We start from the raw sequence: 19,664 nt of genomic DNA, 5'->3' as shown, positions 1-19,664 counted from the left end.
ATATGAAATGAGAGATAAATCAGAATAAAGTAAAGTATATGATATCTGGCAGTCTTACTGTGATAATTTATCCTTTCTCTTTCATTTTCTGCAATGAGAAAATAGTGCTTCTACTGCGTACATTGTACAAGATGAAAATTTTGTTTCTAACATGTAAGGTGATCTAGTGATTTTACCTGGAATCTTGAAATGGAGAAGATGAGATTTTTAGCCTTAGTCAAGGCCCTTATGTGCCAGTTTTCAGAGTTAATAGTCATCTCTTACTCCTAATTGCAAGCACTGGGAGTGTGCAGAGCAAGAATATTAGTACACTTTCTTTCATCATTAAAATAGATTTTCTTATCTTACCTTGATCATACAACACTTTTCTTAGTTTGATTTGTATGACATTGCATTGCATTTGGTTATTGCCAGTTTCTGTGATTTTCTTTGTTTCCATTATAATAAAATTACAGAAAATGGAAGCAATTTTAAGATAATGAAAATGCCTTGAAAACTTTCAGTATTCTCTTAGCTTTCTAAGCAGAATTGAGATAAAAATATGCCAGGTACTGCTGGCATATTAAATAAACAGAAATATTTCCATACATGTATATACTACATCTAAATAAATTTTAAAAAAGAATACTCCATTTTTGCTGTCAAGTTTGTGCGAGTTCTTACCCAACACTAGACTTACCATCAACTTTAAGAATGTTAATCTCTTGTTATTGTTCTGAAACTCCAGTATTGTATATTTTTTTATAAAATACTGGAATAGAGAAATAAAATTAAGTAAAATTTAAAAATTCTGTTCACAATTAAGTGCATCTAACCTGCCTCAGTGTAAAAATTTTCTAACATATTTATTGTAGAATTCTTTCTCAAAATGGTCTAGTTAAACAGGATGTCTGTTATAAATAGTATTGTATCTAGCTCATTTATACCTTGACACTAATACATTATGGGAAACTAATACATTCTGTCTCCATGCTGCATGGCAGAAGGCAAATAAAGACACTTTGCCTGCTTTTAGTTTATTTGGAAACACAGTGCCTAGCTTTTCTTGAAAAAGGCAATAATATTTCTTCTACAAATCATTCAAAAAGAACCAGAACAGAGTCTAAATTTCATGAATGTTGTATTTTTGCCTGCTATTGATTCTGCGCAAATGGAGCACCCTAACTAATGCAGATGATACACAGAAATCACGTGATGGTTTTGGCAGCCTTTTGCTCCTCTTGAGGAATTTGATCTATAAATGACTTCCCCACTTGGGAGAAGCTGTAATAGGTAGTTAATATCATTCTTCTGTATTTCATAAGTTCCGAATAAATTTGGTCTATGCAATAGCTTGTCTTAAAGTACAAAATACTGTATTTTTTAGTAATGTGTTTATTGCCAGTCTTTTAAAAATCATGGAACAGTTAATAAACACGTATGTGTTAGATACTAGTTTCTATGGATAGTGTACCTTCAATGTTCCTGCCCATGTTGGAGAGGTTGGAACTAGATGATCTATAAGGTCCCTTCCAACACAGCCCATTCTATCAATATTGCCTAATGTTTGACCCTGAAATATTTTAAATGTTTTTGATTTATATTGGAATTTTTCTCTGAACTAGGATCACTACTGAGTTTTGCTTTCTGCCATCTTGGGATGTGTCTGCCCTGATCTGATGGTTTGGATTTGGAGTGTAATTTTTTTTTTTGAAGCAAAGCTCATAGCTGCTTCCAGTTGTCATTCTTTGTTTCAGCCCATCTGGTCACAGCAGTCTCAGGACAGATGACCTGATTAAGATTTCTGTGCAATCAGATTCTTGGCCAGGTAAGACCAAGGTTGAAGTGTAGTTTCCTGAAATATAGGACATGTGGATTATTTTGCTGTACAGATTCATTACAGTGCCTGTTAAAGTAGTATTGGCAGTGCATACAACTCAAAACTGATGGTTTTGAAGTCAGAAAAAACTTATTAATGTCCCTAACATTGAGGAACTTGGAAGATTAATTTTTATAGCAATATTTCATGCAAAAGATAAACGTATCAGTCCTACCAAATATCATTGTGTTTTGTTTCATGTACACACCCAGTGTAACTGCTGTGTTGCAGTTCAGTGCTTCTGCCTCCAAAAAATTGACTAATTCATCTTTAACTCACTCATTTTCAACATTACCTGTGAATTTTTCTTTTTTTTTCTTTTTGTAAACTCTGTGAAATCGCGTTTAGGTGTTTTTTTTTCTTGGTTTTTTTTTAATTATAGCGTGGTGAATGTAGTAGCACTGATGCCAACAGAAGCCTTTTAGACTGGAAATGGATCAGAATTACTTTTCTTGCCACATCCTTTTTCCTATGATAGCACCTAGTCTTAGTGCCTAATAGATAAGTGTTAAAAGTATTTGTGTTAAGGAAACAAGAAAGATATGTAGCTGAAATAACACTTCCTCTCATAGAGATTACTTTCTCTAAGTTAGACAGATGGGTTTTGCCCACCTTCAACTGAAAGTCATGATTCATCTATGAACAGCAAAGCTCATCCTACACAGAAACTTATAAATATATAAAACAACTGTTTAAAACTACATGATTCAGCGCTCCTTTAGATGAAAAATACTCATGGACAATATAAGCCTGTGGAAGGTGAATTATCTACTGTGTTCATTATAGAGGACATATCAAAATCTGTAAATTCAATAGAACTTTCCAGGAATTCTGCTATGTGCTTAGCCCATGAAACAAATCACACATATTTAACCCTTTTCATGTGGCAAAACTGACTTAGCTAATCAAGAAAGAAAAATAAGTTATTTTGAGGATTTGTATTTACCTTGGGGTCTTGGACTATATAGCTACTGAATGGTGAAAGGGAAATTATTAATAGTAAAACAGATATTTAATTTATATACTCTTATAATCTAACAGCTGTAGTATTTTCTCTTTTAAAAAATGTTATTGATAACTTGCCAACAAGCTGAAGAATTAGGATAGTTCTTAATTAGCTGTCAATATGCTGTAGATATGCTACTTAACCAAGGATACAAATAAGTGTAGGAAGATCTTCATACTTAAGTGTTATCAAGGGTAGATTTGGTATTCAAGCTACATTTTACCTCTTGCTTCAAACTGAGAAATCTGCAACCTTAAATGAAAGCCATTTGCTTTATCTTCTTTTGCCTAAAGCTCCTTAAGAATGTCAGCTATATAATGAAACAAAGGAAATGTAAAAAAATTTCATATAGTTTATTCTGTGGAATGTCTGTTGTGACTCATTACAATGAAATTGAAACACTGCTTTTTAATTAATGTATTCTGAAGTATAAAATACCTATTTTGTCTTTCCAGTCCACCAAGGACAACTGGCTAATTCTTAATCTCCTAGAATGCTTTGTAATTAACCTGTCAAAGTGAGGAGTAGCATCGTGGAGCTGTATTTCAAGATAGGTTCATGGCATAATATATCATTATAGTGTATGTTTACAAAAACAATTTACAGAGATATTAGACTGTTGAAACTGCACCTATATATGTGGTTTCTAAACCGTGACATTCAATCAATTTTTTTAAAAGAAGCATTGAGATAAGTACCAGATAAATTAGTCCTGAAGTTTATATTCGTACTTCACTGCCCACTTACTATGTTTTTAATTAGGCATTGGTTGCACATTTGTTAAGACAGTAACTGAAATAAATAATGCAATAGTTATTTATTCTACTTTACATTCTTGAGATGGCAGTGCAAACAATCTGAGATTCCTTCTCGAGTGGAGTAAGGTTCAACTATATGAGGAAATTGTGACAGTGCTGAGAAAATGGGTCTTTTGAGATTTAAGCATTACATGAAACAATTAAGTTTTAATTATTTCTTATAATAGTGGTAGAGGTATGTGAATACAGCAATGAAAAGGGAAAACATTTTTCCCTCTATCTTTTTTCTTGATTTATTTTTCCATGAATATAAACAATTATTATTCCAGTCAAAGCTAAAAACATCAGTTTCCATTGGATTCTCCTATTTATGTTATCATTTATCCTTTCTGCTATCCTTTCTTTTCATTTTGGGGCAGTATTTAATTTTAGTCCTGAAGCATGTTACTGCAAAACTGAAAGACTCATCTATATCTTTTTTTTTTAATCCCATTAAAGCAAACTACTGCCAAAAAAATGTCAACTTAGAATACAAACAAGCCCCTAAAATAATGTATTACACTAATTTATGTTGTAAAATTATAAAGCTGTCATATAGCCTTGTTTGTTTTGAAACACTTCTGAAGTAAATTTAGATAAGAGTTGAAATAAGCATATCTGCCAAGGAGAAAAAGTGGCCAGATGGATTTCCAGTTTTACAGCAGGGTCATAAGGTAGAGATGGAGCTGTTAGAATACAAGAATGAGAGATGGATAATGTTGGAAAAATCCGAAGTTAAAATTACACATAAGAGGTTCTTAGAATGATTTACTGCCATGAGTTACAGCTGCTAGACCCTCAGGTTTTCTTCTTGGAAGTTATATAAAAGCATAACTGAATTTATAACCATTTACAAATGAACCAGTTTGGCAAAAAGAAAAATGAAGAAATGCAATCCCATATTTTTTTATTCCCTTCTGAATCTCTTATTTGCTACAAGTGATTCACTTCTTTCTTTGTACGTCTACCAAACAACATGAGCGTTTCCCCCCAGATTCTTCATGTGTTTCCTTACAGATATTTGCACGGATTTTCTGATATTATCTATCTCCCTTACTCATTTCCATCTTCTCTTAGGCTCTGAGAATTGATGGAGTTGAAGAGGCACAAATCAAATCTAAATGCATAATTTAGTTAATGAGTGTGGTGAACGTAGATGGGGAAGGGCATGGAGGACTGAAAGCGTGTGTTCTAAATCAGCACCAGGTTCAGAATTTCCTCATAAAAGTCTTGCCTGGGAAAATATCTGGGTTAAATTTAAAAATTTTGCTGGAAGAGTGGTACAAATTACTTGAAGAAGATTGAAGTGGTAGTCTTGGATTCTCTTTACACCTCCACTGGTGGCATGAAGAGCTACACAGGAGCTGTAGTGGCTTAACATCAAAATTGAATCTGAATGTTTAAATAAAGAAAATCTTTTGAACCTTAGCATTTGGTTCCAGTCTATTTCTTAAAACGTAATTTATAGATCAAAGATTAAGATACATTTTACAAACAATACCTTGTTTTTATTTGTTTGTTTGTTTTTAAAATTTTTGTGTATTATAAATAATTGAGTCTTCATTAGAACTTTTGGACTGTTCTGGGAATATAATTTGATTAAATAATAAATCTGGTAAGCAGAAAACTGGAGAAATATTAGTTTACCTTGTTGAAAAAAGGATCCAGAAAATCATAGAAGGCAATAATCTGTACCATATTAAAGCCATGAAATATGAGATTAAATTTGAATTGTTCTTTACCATTTTGGACTTTTTATTCCCAAATGAATTCTCATGGAAATAGAAATACTTCAAGTGTATTAAAGTGAATAGTAGAAATTAAATCATAGAATTGTTTGGGTTGGAAGGGATCTTAAAAATCATCAAGTGCCAAACCCCCTTCTTAGTTCAGGAGTAATGCACAGGATTACCACAGTCCTGTTTTCTAGCACAAGATTGCAATTCTGTTGAATTTTTTTTACTTTTTTTTTTTTTTAGGAGAGTGTCCCTTTTAGTGCTCATGATAGGTATGTGGTATACTTACCCCATACATTTGGTCCCTATCCCAAAGAACTTACATCCTTGAAGTCTGCTAGACAGCTCTAATTTGTAAGATATCTGGAGACAATTCTTTTTTTATCTACTGTTTCATATAATGTATATATTGTCTCACTAACCTGAACACTTTCAAATGGAGATGGTACCTAAAGAAAGGTTTAACTAGGATGGAAAAATGTAGTTAGCAGAATTAAAAAATATAGAACAATCTTCATTTCACAGTGACTGCAGAGGTCTATAAGAGGGCATTTTTGAGCTGTAGTTGTTTGGAGCTTCCAACCACAATTCCAGCCCTTACAAAACCCCCGAAGTATAACTTATAGCAGGTACAGAAGTTCAAGCCTTCAAAACTTTCCTTATCCTAACCAGTCAATTTTACAGTGAATGAGACACAATTACTTCATTTTGCAACATAGCTTGTGATGGCTTTTATAGCATCTATTTAGAATTTCTGGCTTCTGATGCATCTTTCTAAAGGTTAGGAGCAATTTTTTAAAGGCTTAAGATTTCTCATGACCAACAAATAAAACTAACAATCTATCCTGGATTTCTGTTGTACTGTTTCAGAATACATTTTTCATTTTACCTTTTAAATTTTGGACAATTACACTGCATTCCATGGAATGCTAAAGGAAAAGATTTAAAATTATCTTTCATTTTTATTTTCTATGTCTCTTACTTGTTCCTGCATAAAGAAGTAGGAAGTAGAAAGCCGACACAGAATTTTTATGTGTCTGAAGGCACAGCTCTGAAACATTGATGGTATTACAGTATATCCAAGCCATTTATAAAATCTTACAGGATTTTGAGCCTTTCATGATATTTCTTCTTTTTTCCCCTGAAGGTGTAACATTTGAAATATTGATCCAGATTTTGAGAAAAGAAGACATCATAGTTTCATTCTTCTTTGCAATACCAAGTCGGTGCCAAGATTAATATATACTTGTTTGTCAGTATATATTGAACACTGAGAATTGAAGAAAAGTTATCTCATTCTTTTCTGCTAAAATTCCCTATTGAACCAAGTGGAAATACCATGCGGCTATGCTGTTGAGAATACCAGTGATACATTAAAAATAAGTAAGAATTTGAAGAAAAATATATTACAGTTTATGGTGATAGTAATCAACTCCATCACAGAAAACGTAAAAAAACCCTGTTGTGCCCCAGAGAAAAATTGTCTTTAAACATGCATTTATGAATAAATATTACAAGTAATACTATATCTATCAATGTCCTTTTTATATAGGTTCTGCTTTTGGGATCTTTTGTTTTTTAATGATAGTCACAGTATTGATATATACGAGCACCTCATGACACAAGCGTCACATATGTAGAGTTGCATGATGCGAAAATGCAGATTTGAAGATGCATACTATGCTTTGCAAGAATCTTTGAAATTCTGCTCTGTATTAATTTTATTGGAATAGTTATTCTTAATTTCTCTCACTTGATATGGTTTCTGAGTTTTTAAGACATCATTAAAGGAAACTGGTGAAAGGAAATATGGATTTTCTGATCTCAAAATGAACTGCCTTCCTTTTGGGAAGATCTACTCCCTTGGATCTGAAGGGCTTTCACCTGAATGAGGTTCTCCACAGGGATATGAAGAAGTTTCCCCTTTAGATCTCTGCATAATTTAGTCTCTGGATAGAATAAAGAGACAGAATAAAAGTTGTGATTGCAGCTAAGGGATTTTTTTTCAGGGTAGAGACTCAACATAAGGAGTTTACAAAAGAATTACGAGCTCTTTCCTTGTGTTTTATGACCAATATGAATAACTGTAGAGACCAAAATTATAATGTAGTTAATCTTACATCATTAATTTCACCACTAATGAATTTCCTTTGCCTGGTTTCCTGCAGTACTAACAAGTAGAAAAGACAAGGTTGGGTTTTTTTTGCTGTAACTTTGCTTATTTCAAAGATGTGATATAAATTGAATACGAATACCACAATGAGTAAATTTATCCTGGGTATGAACTCATGCAAAGCGGGGCTTGTAGCATAATTTTGAGGAATATGTTTGAATAGGGCAGTATGAATCCTTAAACAGTATTGTACTTAATATGGCCTGTTTGGCAGAGACGAGATAATCAAAATCTGTCACAGTTTTATCCGTGAAAATACATTTGATTTTAGAGGCAGGAGAAAGAAGCACAAATGATTAATTTTCCATTTTCTCTTGCTTTGGGTTCCTGCCCCCAGTATTCAAATTAAAAAAAAAAAAAAAAAGAGTTGTGAGTGTTTCAAGAATTTCAGTTTTTATCTAGCTAGTTTTCATTCCCATAAGACAAGAGTGAAACATAGGTTTTTTGGTTTGCCTTTTCACTCACTTATTCCTTAAAAATGTTTTACTGTATTCTCTGTACTTAGATGATCCAGTTTTCTGTACGAAGTATGCATTTTCATTTCTTACACTAAGTAGTATACAACCTTACCAGAATTAATATTGCATTTTCAGTAGGTTTTCCCAGCATAGCAGTGAAGGAATCAGGTATGGTGGGGAAGGAGGGATGTCTGTAACCAAGGGAGCAACAGGGATTTAATGATTTTTATTTTTTTTTCCAATAGATAAGACTGCATACAAGAAATATATGAAATATCATTAAAGGATCAACATGGCAGTTTGACTCTCTGACCTAAATACAGGAGTGACTTTGGTATTATTGTATGTTAATGTATATGGCTATTCCCATTTCAATTTAAGGCAACAGCATTGCAGCCTTCCTCAAGTGCAGTTTTTAACATTTTCACAGTCTGAAATTTCTGAATCTATAGATGACAAGAAGCTGAGAAATACTGCAAGTGTGCTGGCACCAGATTTCCAGCTGTTCTTAAAGAAAATAAATTACTTTAAAGAAGTACAGGGAAATTTGACAGAGATGACTGCAGTGTACTGCATTTAGTCATGAGTAGCCAAAACACAAATAATGGCCAGTTCTTTATAAAAGGGCCATGGTGGATCATAAGCTTGAACAAGGTTAATGAATAAAATACCTTTTTTGATAAATGAGCAGAAAAATAATCAGGTAGTTATGTAAGTAACCCTGCTTTCTTCAACATATGTAATATTTTTGGGATATGATGTGTCCAGGTTCCCAAAATACATGTTAAGGAACAAAGCTTTAAGCAAGCACTGTAACAGTTTGCCAAGGGAGGTCATAGTATTCTTGACACTGGATATGAGCATAGCTGATCTTGCCTACAGGGAGGAGAAAAGGAAATACCACCTTGAAAGGTTTTTTCCAGTCTGACATTTTCAAGTGCCAGTAATATCATCCTTAGAAACATGTTTTCTGTAATCTTGAAACCCGTTCTCATTAGATCCTTTCCCACAGTCCTTTTTCCCTTCCTTCATCTGTTTATAGTGTTGAAAAAAAAAGGTCCTTCCTTTTTCCTAATGTTATGTTTTTGCTGAAGTTGTTTCAAAGACTCCATTCCCACTGGAGGTGTTAAGTGCATTTGGGTGCATGACTGAGATGCTTTTGCAAGTTCCACATATAATGGTATAAAAGTTCATAAAGGAAGATGAAAGAATAATATTGAAAGGTCTTTTGTTTAAATGTAGTTTGAATGGTCTTATCCTACTTCAATAGGGGATATCCTGACGTATAGAACAGTGTGACACAGGAAGAATAAGATTAGCAGCCTTGCAGATGATGGAAGATCTGCTTTGTGTATGGGGATGTAATTGTGTTCTGTTGATGAGAAAAAAACAAACCTTTTCCTTACGTGAAAATAGATTTTAAGATGAGCAAAGCACAAATTTGCAGAGTTTCAGATAATTTTATTTTCTTAGTGACTTCGTCCAATTTTTTTTGAAAAGGCAAAATGCTGGTCCAGGTTTTTTTAAAGGAAGATTCATCAGTAAAAAAAGGCTGTGTGCTCTCAGAGATAAGGAAAAAAGAGTGCCTGGAATTCAGATTGTTTTTCATGGTAATTATAGTGCTCAGGGCCCTTGATCTAAAGGTGAAAGCCTAGAGTAAGGTAAGAGATTTCACAATTTAAAAAGGGGGTCAATGGTCTTACTAAGATTAGAGGAACACTATATATGCATAACAATGGCAGCTGGTCCATTACTGTGTGATTTTTAAGGTATGCATGTATTTAGATGAAGTACCAATGCTTTTATATGAATGGTAGTGGTAATTTGTCATCTTTCTAAGGACTGACATGGAAAAAGTACTAGACCAGAAGTCAATTTTTATTATTGTAATCATGCCTTCCTTGTGGCACTTAATTTACACAATTGCTAAGAGACTTTCAGAAGCAGTTTTAGGTGTGCAAGAAGATTTACATTGCTGCCAGGTTCTATACCTGCCTGTTCTCTGTTGAGGCAAAGGCCTGTACACTTTCTGTCATGACACCCTTTTGTTTGGAAACCCTTGAGTGCATGCACTCAAAAACATACACTATTGTATTCTTTCAAATCTGTGCCTAAAACTCTCCTTTTCTTCAACACATTCTTGTGAGAAAAAGTAATCTGACAAAACCCAAAGCTGAGGTAAAATCTTGGCTGCCAGTATTTTTCACTGCAATTATCAGAATCCATCATTGTGAATTGTCTTAACCTTTGTGTATTTCTATAGACAGGGATATTTTTTATTCTTTTGGTAAGGATCTAGCATGTGACTTCATGGCTAAGTAATGGTTCAAAGCTGTAAATATTGTAATCATTACCCTTTTCATAGAGAAAGGTGTATCCAAAGAGTAAGGTAAAGAACAGATATTTTCAAAATCCTTACAGATACCTTTAGACTCCTTCATTCATTCATTCATTCATGGCTAGTCTTCGCGAACGAAGATTTGGGAAGGGCTCTACCCATGTTTGTTGCAAGCGCGTTGGTGGCTAAAAAGGCCAATACAAGATAGACAAGTCCAGTTGCAAAAGACACACCAGAAAGACTCCTTAGATGGTATATTCTGCAAGGCTCGATTCTTTCTGCGTTGTCTTTTCTCCTCAAGGGTGATCCTGCGTGCTTTCTCAAAAGCATCAGCAGCGTTATAGATGATGTGTCTCCAGGCCTCCCGATTGGAGGCCAGAGTAGACCAGTTATGCTGATCAATATGCCCGAGGCTGAGATGTTGCTTCGGGGAGTCCTTGTATCTTTTCTTCGGGGCTCCTCTCTTGCGGCAGCCGGTGGCAAGTTCACCATAAAGCAGGATCTTAGGGAGGCTGTGGGTGGTCCTTCATCCTGGACACGTGCCCTGCCCAACACAGCTGTGTTCTCAGCAACATGGCCTCAATACTTGTGATTGCTGCCTGTTCCAGAACAGATACATTGGTCACATAATCTGACCAGTGGATGTTTAGGATTGTACGGAGGCAGCGTTGATGGAAGCGTTCTAGGAGACGCAGGTGGTGGCGGTAGATGACCCATGATTCGGAACCATATAAGAGAGTAGACAGCACTATGGCTCTGTAAACACTGATCTTGGTACTTTTCTTCAAGTGTTTGTTTCGCCAAACTCTTTTATGAAGCTTTCTGAAAGCACTATATGCCTTCACTAACCTGTTGTCTATCTCTCTGTCAATCTTACCATCTGCAGGCACCTTTTGGGTAAACCTTTAGACTCCTATTTCCTTGTCAACTCCGGTAGGTAATACTGATCCCTTCCTACCCCTTTCATATCTGAATTTATAGTTCAAGCCTCAGCCTTGTACTATTGGTTTCAGTATATTGCTTTAGTCACACAGGGGCTTACTTTGTTTTACCTCATGGATTATTATTTAGTTTATCCTAATATTTTTGTTTCTAACTTTTTCTCCCCCTGGGCCACTGTATTATGAGTTGTTGCCTCTTCTGTTGCTGCCTTTTTCTCTCTTGCCTCTACTATAATAAAGAAAATAATTGCATAGAGGCTGTCAATAACATATTGTTGTATTAGGGAGCTCTTTGTTTTCATTTGTTTTGAAGGGTGCTTTATTTCTAAATAAGTTGCTGATTCACTTCAGTTGTTGGAGCCTGTTAAATCAAGGCTCAAAACAGTTTAAAAAGTAAATCTATAAATGGAATGTAACTGTCATAAATTAACTGGCTATCAGAAATGTGTTATACAGTATGTGGCAAAATGGGTTTTCCTTGGGAATTAGATCTACTTTTATTTAGACATCAAGAATGCCTTCTCATCATATTACATTTTTGTAATGAAAATGCAAGAGCTGCCTGTTGCCAGTTTAATTACCAGATTTACCTAGAAACAAATGGTATGTTTGCTATTATTACTATTAAAAAAAAACCCAACAAAAAACCAGCACTTCTACTGAGAAATGAAAGAGGCTGCATGGGGATAAGTTTCTTATTACCTTGAACACATGTCACTGTTACTGTAAAGGAGATGATACTTATAGTATTTCCTATCTTACTTGTAGTAGAAATACAACACAGGTTTTTCATCTACTTTTGTATCTCGTTTACTTTTTTGAGGATGATTATCATGTAACAGTCCCGGATATTTTTCCCTCGGGACCAAACCACCTTTTTATTCCGTTAATTTCCCTAGACAGTGATTTGGTTTCTGAATCCTTTGCTCTTTGGTCTGCATCTTTCTCCAGTATTGGTAAGTTTGTGGGGGTTTTATTTGTTTGTTTGTTTTTTGGCTTGTTTTAGTTTTATTTTGGGATTTTTTTTAGTCTTGTTTTTAGTTGAGGACCATACTAAAGTTCAGAAGAGCTTCATGGATTATATTCAGTTAGGCACTTTTTTTTTTAATTAAGAAAGATTCAATTTTTGAAATTGAGAGCACAGAAAGGGAAAAGATGCAACTATCCTTGGATAACTTTCGCTTAAAGATTGAAATGGCACCCCATGATCTAACATAATATAAAGCAACACCTGACCAGTTTAGCTGCCTATCTAAGGCTAAAAGCCTCAGTTTTTCTAAGGAACAAAGAAAGCAGGCAGAAATTACTTAAACTCATTTACAATTACTTCAAAATGTTTCTATTCAATAACAATTATTTGTCTCTAGAAATGTGGGCGAAAACTTCTTGAGATCAGCACATCAAGTTTGTTGGAACTCAGAAAGCAAATTGCCTATTCATATATTTTCAAATAATATTGAAATTGCTAAGTGTAACAAGGAAAATAGTTTTATTCTGTGTATTAGATGTACACAAAAAAATGCTGGTAGAAAGCTGTAATGAATTGCAAGTCACAACTGTAAAACTCTGGTGGTTTTTGTTTGATGGGCACCATGTTATCTCTTTTAAAGGCATCAGAGGTCACAGTGCAGTTCCCCTGTGGTCTTCAGTTAGTGCAGCTTCCATGGGAATACTGTGAAGTGTAAAGCTGAGTTCCAGCTGTCTTCCTTATTGCATTCAGGGGCAATTCTCATCATCATCCTTATGAGAAACTGCATCAAAAAAGAGTTTCTTTTTTATTTCTTCTGAGTACTTGCCCCCCTGCTGCAATGTAACATGTAATCATCAGGAAAAGGTAGGTAGCTTCATGAGAAATAGTTGTGATGGTGCTAATAACACCAAGGTCACAGGTTTGATCCCCGCAGAGGCCATTCAGTCAGGAGCTGGACTCGATGATCCTTGTGGGTCCCTTCCAACTCAGAATATTCTGTGACTCTGTGACTCCTCAGTTAGTCTGTGAGGGTATTTGGGAGAGGAAACATTGCTCCCTGCATGACTGAATTTCTGACACCTACTGGGAGAAGGAAACTTAGTTTTAGTGAAAGTGATATCCTGGTAGGCCTGGAAGTCTTTTACTTGTTCTCAGAATAGGCAGAATTCTGCTCTGAGTGTGCCTTCAGTGAGATCCTGGAGCCATATCACAGCAAAAGTAAAAAGTTTAGATATTATCTCTCTCAATTCTTTCCACGTGTTTTTTTTTTTTCTTCTAGTTTATTTGGAATGCAGGCTGATGATACTGTGGATTTTCTTTCACTTATTTTAACCCCCGATAAATATTTCATTCTTATGTCAGATTTTACTTTATTTTTTTGTAAATACATGAACTTTGAAAGCCTCTTTATGACTGCCACCTATCTTTGTCTCCTGACCTAATGTGTGCAAGCCCATATTTTAATTAAATTCAGTCTTTAAGCATTCATTGTTATTAGCATTTTCATTTTTTCTACCTTTTTTTTTAATATATAAATATATTTTGTGATTTGTTAAGATTCTTCAAATTTGACTTGTTAGGGGATATTCTTTAATATGAATACAGATGTTATATTCAGACAGTGGTATGTTCCCTGCATTTAAAAGACAACTTATTACTTTTGTATCGCAAAGCATTATTTAATTTTTTTTTGTTTATTGTAGCTGACCAAACCACCTGCTCTAAGCAGCAGCTACATATCAACAAATTGCTTCTGAAGTGTACATCAGAATGCATTAATAGAATAATAATAACTGCATTAAAACACTGGAACTAGCTAGAATCATATGATCAAATAGCTAAATATAGTCATCACTTTTAAGAGTCTCTTAAACATGATTCAAGTTTATATGCCTTTATACTGAATATCCATCCCAGACATCTTAGGGACCATATGAATTCTGTTGTGTACTCCTCTTATCTTTCAGATGCAAGAACCCATATGTCTTCTAGCCACTGGAAGGGACTTTGTTCTTCTCTGACCTTCCTGGTATGGGTTCTTCTGGTCCTCACGACCCTGCCAATGTCTGGATATGTTCTGTTGTCCTGTGGTTTATTGTCCCACAGAGTTGAAGAATACCTCGTTATTAGCTGGGTACCTTGGGATTGCACTTCATTTCAGCCAAGGTGATTAAATTTTACGGTTTATTGTCAGCCTTTGAAATAGACAGTATATATAGAAATATTTCTGAAAATTTTCACTGAGCAACCAAAGGAAAAGCCAAGTTTATTGTGTTTAATATTGGATTTGAACTTGAAAATCTCTTCTGCCTGTTCAGCTGATGTGCTGTTGTTGCTGTTTGGGAGCATTTCTGTACTTGCATGCTCCAGGGTGTCAGATATTACCCATTCTCACTGGGCCATTTTTAGCTTTTATCTCCAGTCTTCCTTTACTCTGGATGGTGTCTTTTTCTCTGAAGCAAATTTACTTTTCTGATCTTGGAGACATTGTGGCCATTCACCATAATAAGTATTATTGCACTTTCTTGGAAGTGCAAAATTCCCTTTATTTGACTGGGTCTCATTTTCTGTGCTTTTCTGTTCACTCATTTATTACATTTCCAGCAAGGTGTACAACCCTCTTCCTGCATCTCAGTGATTGCAGATGTGGTTGGATGACATACCGCAGCAATTTACAGGGTAGCTGCCCTGAAAACCTTTCCTTTGGCTGTCATGGTGAGCTGAGTCAGGGCAGTGAATTAGACAAAGATTGACTCTGTCTGCAGTCAAGATGAGCAGTGTTCTGTCAGATAAGCTTTGGAAAATTGTTTGCCCCGGATACTAATGTTAGCATAGGTGGCAAAGCAGAATACTGCCAGAATGTAAAGGACAGAAAGGGGGAAACCAGAAAGAAACCAACGGTAGCAAATATACTTGGTGTCTGTTTCTCTACTATCATTTAAGGCAAATGCTTAGCATGCTTATTGCAGTGTGTCTCTTAAGACCAATCTCATATTTTGTTTTAACAGTCGCACTAAAATCTAAATGAGACGAGCACATACAGTATGTTACCCGTTCTAAGGTGAAACTCAGCACATAGTTTTAGGGTTGGCAATAAGGACAATTTTTTTGTTTGTTTGTTTAAAGAGAGTATGCTGCTATGCTCCTCCATGTACATTTTACACAGGGAAATTATTTCACTCCTGATTGTCTGTAAATTTGAAAATTACTAATGAAAATTTGCAAAGAATTTCCTAATTGGTCAAACTTAATTGTTAATTTTGTACTGTACAGGCTATATTTTGCCTAGGGTGTATATTGCTCTTAAATTTCTGTTACCAAGGGAATGTTGAAATGTGTGTAGGTGTTAGACATCTTCTGCAGTGAAGCACAATGTTACAGTAGTAACTTATATCCTCCCTGGCATTATAATCAGTGACATTATGAGTGTAGAAAACCTGAAATTTATGTAGCTATATTGTACATCATGGATGTCAGTGCTGAAATGATGCCTGTCCTGGGCTTTCTAAGCAGTCTTTTAAACTTATGACATATTAAGTTTAATGTACTCATTTCAAAACATAATCACAGGACTTAAATTTCTATTTACAATAGTTTTTTATTTCCCTTACTAACCAATACCTCACACAGCCACATTATGTGTAAAACAGGCTCCTGATTCTCATATTTAAAAAAAAAAGATTTGGGGGGTGATGCTGACAGAGCGTCAACATTAGATGAGCACCGTTGGTTGTTTTTTTTAAAAAGCTGTGTGTTCCCCATCTCTGTGCACTTTTTACAGCTTAAAGGAGTATTTGAAGGAGGTGAACGTCGTTCTTCAACAAAATCCTGATGACAAGGAACCCTTGAATCCTCCTTTGTGTTCAGAGTGTGTAAGGGTAGTTTGCTTTTCAGAAGAATTTGTAACAAAAAGCTAGAACTGGTCTCCCTTAGGAAGACTGCAAAATGCCTTCTCAAACGGGTTAGATGATTTCTTTTTCCTTCCTTCTCTTCTGCATTTCAGAGGAAGTTGCAGGGAGAAGCTGTGAGCAAGCTGTCTCTGTCCCTGGTAAGCAGAGAGATGACATGTTTGCAGACATGTACAAGGCCTCCCCTGGCCCGTAAGGGTGGGGGAGGAGAGAGAGAAGATGGAAAAAGCCTTGGAGAAGGCGGGGCATGATCTTTTCCCCTGGAGCATCGTTAAGAAAAGGTCCTTGAATCTGAAATAAACCTTGTTTTTTAATCCTTCCACTACCTTGGCATTCTTGGGAAGAATACCTGCGTATGTTTTACCTTACAAGAGCTAACATTTAATGCATGAGGGAGTTGGGCTTCCTTCCTGATGGGACACTTTCAAAAGTCTGCAGCTCATCCTGAAGCTGTGCTTCCCTTTCAAGCAGGAGAAGACTTTACCCTCTTTCCTCTCGGAGGGATTTCCTGCACCTGAAGAATGCACATGATTAATTTCTGATGACTGCACGCCAACACCTGAAATTGCCATTTTCATCAGATTCGACTGACTCAACCTGACTTTGCTCATAGCACATGTTAAGGCCACATGTGGTGTATTTAAGCTTTAAAAATTTGTTCCCGTGGGTGTGGCAGGGAAGGACCTGTTAGCCAGGACTGTCCCAGCACCCCACCAGGGAGCATGACAGCTTTTGGGCAGCTCTAGTCCTGGGCATTGGGCACTTTCCTGGGGATAGGAAGTGGTTGCTCTTAACACTAGTAGCCAAATCCTGACAGTAGGTAATGGTCTCAGAGTCCTTACACTAGTTTCCTTATCACTCCTGAAAGGAAATAAAGATATATATCTAAATATATATCCAAAATAAGATATATCTCTAAAATGCATAAAATATTTTGAATCTCAGTAAAATATTTTAGACCCTGAGTAACAAAGGTAGTGACTCCTCTGCGCTGTCATGTTCATGTTTTGATATGATAAAGCACTTGAAAAAGAGAGTCATGAATTCCTAGTATCTTCAAATTTTGCTATTCTAATTTACATGCTGACATGTCAATAAGCCAGTGATTGCTGAATCACATTTCTAATGGGAGACATGGTGTCAGGGAGTGTTACTAACAAGATCCGAAGGTACAAGAGAAAACGTATATGTGTGTGTGTGTAAGATAAGTGATGTTCACATGCACAGTGATGCCTAACCTGGCATAATTTATTATTTGAGAAATTATGATATTGAGTTGACTTTATACAGGAAGACAAACTGTCTCAGAATTTATCAATCCTCCTGTATTTTTTACCAACTTTACATGTTAGCCTGCAGCTAAGGTAGCTTTTTTTTTTTCCCAGGGTCTGTTTTCCATAGCTGGTGTTTTGGAATGGGAAAGTTTGGTCTCCAACTCTTAGTGAGGTCTCATACCTAGTGGCTATTGATTTTCACATAAGCTTTAGGAACTTAGTGTCTTAGAAATCTCTGTTCTCCTGTCCTCAAAGAGAGCAGTTATTGGTAGCATGGCCTGATGCAGACACCCAATTTAGACATGATCACAAACTTTGGGAATCCAGCTAATAATTGGGAAATAGGTTTGTAGTTTAATAGGTTTTTTTGTGGTTATGTGAATATAGGTAGTGACTTTTTAAAGTACCATACAGCATTGATTTCTTTCTAAATTATGTACCCACACAAAGTAGGAACATAGGTACCTTGTAATGACAATAAGATTTTTTATTTCCTCATGAAAAGACTATTATTAGGATAATATAATATAATGGCAATGTTTATATGGCTATCAGGAAATAAATTGTATCATGCAGCAGTGTGAAACAAAGACCCCCACAAAGCTTTTACAGTCTGTACAGTATAATCCTGTGGACTTGTGTTGAGGTCTGTCATTTGATTATACCAAGGAATAAAAAGTCTCATAAGATAATTTGACATATTGAAACCATTATCAGACAAGCATAAAGTGGAGAAGGATCTGCCAGGATGTGAATATCACTTATTTTCTAATTCATCGGACTAATTCAAATTCTGATTAAATATCGGTCAATATTACAGCTTCAAAATGAGACTAACAATTCAGAAATGCTATAAAATTATAATGTTTTTAATTATTTTTGTTTAAGAGAATACTTTTTTGGAGTTCTTCAACAGCCTGTATACAAAAAAATGGAAGTATAATCTTTTAATTAAATTTTAATTTCCTATTTCTGGTAGTGTTATTAAAACATTCATATATGTGCTACTTAAGAAATAATATGTTTCAATTTTTTTCTCCTTGAATTGAGTCCCAGGCCAGGAAATCCTTGCATTTAAACTTACTAATTAGAATGCATTTAAAATGTATATGGTTTCTCTCTTTATCTCTCTGTCTTACTTCCCCTGCAATACAGTGGATGAAAATAAATCCTAAAGAACAACAGGAATCTAACAGTTGAAGAGAGTTCAAGTACTCTGACATTTACCATCTTGACTTTCAGTTATGATCTTCATAGACATAAACTTTCCAGTAATCACGTCATCTTGTTCTTCCATAGGTGCGATCTACTATCAAAAAGAGCTTTAACAAAACAATTGTGCTGTGTTACAACTACAATATTTGATCAAAGAAGTGTACACTGTAGAGACCTGTGATACTGCAGTCACCTCTCTGAATTATTAAATTCTGGCTAGGCCCATACATGTTACTATTCATTGATACTGATTATACTAACTTAATACTGGATAAACTTCCATTAGCAAATATAGTCTTCAATTTGTATCTTAATGATAAGCAAGAAATTTGTAGAGGTTGTAAAAGCATTTGAAGGCTCTGCAAATATAAAACTAGGGGAGAACACAATAATAAGTTGCCTATGTATGTTCCTGCATCTCAATGCTTTTCTGACAACTTCCACTTTTGCATCAGGTTCAAATACCTAATAAGTATTAGGAACAACTTAAATATATGACTTCTCAGAATGTAGCTGGGAATAACAATTTACATTCAAAGGAAAAGGTGAGCTGAAAAACTGAATTGATTTACTGAAGTAGTTAAATGAAAACGTTTTTATTACAGCTTATGTAGGATATTATTTCAAACTGTTGGAACACTAGCTGAACTGGAGGAGATGAACCTTACCATTGACCTTGATATTGAACCAAAGTTTGAGAGATTAAGCCTGCAACCATATGGCATTAAAATCTCAGACAGTTGTGTCAGAAATAAGGAAACACAAAGTTTAAAGCCTGTCATTACCTTCTGACATTGAAACCAGTGGGACTGCAGATAATATTATTGGATAGTATTCTACATTTGAAAGCATCATGCTATTGTGTTGTAAAGACTAAGTCTACAGTTGCTCATTAACAACACATGACATGCACAAAAGGTATGATCTCAGATCCTGTGAAGAGGTACTAGCCAAACTAACCTTTACTGAGGACATCATCACCCTTATTTA

The 19,664-nt window shown here is 35.2% G+C and overlaps 1 protein-coding gene across 2 annotated transcripts in view; it reads left to right on the top strand.

Moving 5' to 3' along the window:
* Nucleotides 1-19,664, top strand: part of LINGO2 (leucine rich repeat and Ig domain containing 2) — a 495,378-nt gene that overhangs the window by 30,584 nt on the left and 445,130 nt on the right. The window lies entirely within an intron of this gene.

The sequence above is a fragment of the Neopelma chrysocephalum genome, unplaced genomic scaffold (genome assembly GCF_003984885.1).
Source record: "Neopelma chrysocephalum unplaced genomic scaffold, ASM398488v2 Primary Assembly neopelma1_96737, whole genome shotgun sequence".
Taxonomy (NCBI): domain Eukaryota; kingdom Metazoa; phylum Chordata; class Aves; order Passeriformes; family Pipridae; genus Neopelma; species Neopelma chrysocephalum.
The sequence above is the reverse complement of the archived record's forward strand: the minus strand, read 5'-3'. Positions and strand labels throughout refer to the sequence as shown.